Source organism: Malaclemys terrapin, chromosome 13 (genome assembly GCF_027887155.1).
Source record: "Malaclemys terrapin pileata isolate rMalTer1 chromosome 13, rMalTer1.hap1, whole genome shotgun sequence".
Taxonomy (NCBI): Eukaryota; Metazoa; Chordata; order Testudines; family Emydidae; genus Malaclemys; species Malaclemys terrapin.
The window spans coordinates 30,887,918-30,889,848 of record NC_071517.1 but is presented as its reverse complement, the minus strand read 5'-3'; positions in this window follow the sequence as shown (position 1 = coordinate 30,889,848).

Below are 1,931 nucleotides of genomic sequence, written 5' to 3'. Positions count from 1 at the left end.
GCAGGAGGGATTCTGGCAGCAGTGAAGTGGGATGTGTGGAGGTTGAGACCTTTCCCCAAGTCACCCCAGCCACTAATGCTGAAGCCGCAGGATGGCAGCCCTGGTAAATGGGACAGATCGACAGCCCCTGCTGACTGAATCCTCCTGTTCTCTCCAGCAGGGCCGGCTTTAGGAAGGGCGGGGCCCAATTCGAACATTTTTGGCGGGGCTCCGGCAGGGATGACTAACAAAAAAATAATGTAAAAAAAAGCCTTTCATTTCTTCCATGTATTATTTACTTTCCATAACTATATAAATAATAAAATTATATATTATGTACATTGCTTCATATATGCTGTTGATCGGTTATTAATGAGCTCCGTTTCACGTGTGTGGGCCCTGCCACTCCGTAGGGGTGTGCTAGGGTGACCAGATGTCCTGATTTTATAGGGACAGTCCCGTTTTTTCGGTCTTTTTCTTATAGGATCCTATTATCCCCCATCCCCTGTCCCGATTTTTCACACTTGCTGTCTGGTCACCCTAGTGGTGTGCACATGTGTGGGTCCCAGCTGCTCCCTGCCCCCCTCATTGAAGCAGGTGTGCAGGGTTACTGCCCTGGGAACTGCAGGGCACCAGTGGACATGTGGCTGGCTGGAGGCAGGGCAGGGGCTCACTGGAGATAGGGTCTGGCTGCAGGCAGAGCAAGGGGTACGGGGCTGGCTGGAGACAGTGGTGTGTGGGGCTGGCTGGCTTTGGGCAGGGCCGCAGGGGGGTGCGGCAGGGGTTGCCTGGAGACAGGGCAAGGGGTGCGGCAGAGGCTGGCATTGGGCAGGGCGTGCAGAGCTGGCTGCAGGCAGGGCAGGGGGGCGGGGCTGGTGCGGGCAGAACAGGGGGGGCGGGGCTGGAGGTAGGGCAGGGGTGCAGCAGGGGCTGGCTGTGGACAGGGGGTGCAGAGCTGGCTGGAGACGGGGCTGGCTGCGGGCAGGGCAGGGGGTGCGGGGCTGGTGCGGGGACGGGGTGCAGCAGAGGCAGCTATCCCAGGGCTCTGGGGGCTATTTAAAGGGCCCAGGGCTCCCCTGCTTCTACCACCCCGGCCCTTTAAATAGCCGCGGGAGCCCTGGGGAAGCAGCGGGGCTCCAGTGGCTATTTAAAGGGCCGGGGCGGTAGAGGCAGCAGGAGCCCCGGACTTTTTAAATAGCCCCCAGAGCCCCGCAACCCTACACCAGGGCTGCAGCAGTGGGGGTCTGGTGGCAATTTAAAGGGCCTGGGGCTCCGGCCCCTGCTGGGAGCCCTAGGTCCTTTAAATTGCCCCCTGGGGAAGCCGGGCCACCCTGGTACAGCGCACAGGCTCTTGCCGGTACACTGTACCGGGGCTTGGGCACGGGGCCCGATTCAGGGGAATTGGTTGAATTGGCCTAAAGCCGGCCCTGGTGCGGGGATGGCCACAGAGCCGCAGGGAGGGGAACCCTGAGGTGTGGGGGCTGGGTGGGTACTGGGAGTTCCTCCTGAAGGGATGTGGGTTGGCCAAGGTCACTCAGCCCCGGGGTGTGGGAGGGGGACAGGCTGAGGGCACTCAGAGCCCCAGGAAGTGGGGGGGGCCGAGGGGAGGGACTGGCCAGGGGCACTCAGAGCTCGGGGGGAGGGGCTATCCGGGGGGGCACTCACGGTCCCAGGAGGTGGGTGGGGGAGGGGCACACAGGATTTCAGGAATTCCCTGGCAGTGAAGAGCTGCTGGCGGCAGGGAGGAGCCAGCCGTGACAATCCCCACTTGGGATCCCTGGCTGGGCTAGTGGCTATAGGGGGCCCGTGGCCCAGCTGCAGCGGAAGGTGACCTGAAGGAAATGCCTCGGCCTCGGCCTCCGGCTAGGAAGGGCCTGGGCCAGACAATGACCCACCGCGCAGTGTCCCAGCTCCCTGCCCCACACCTGCGGGGCACGGCCCCTCCTCTGTAG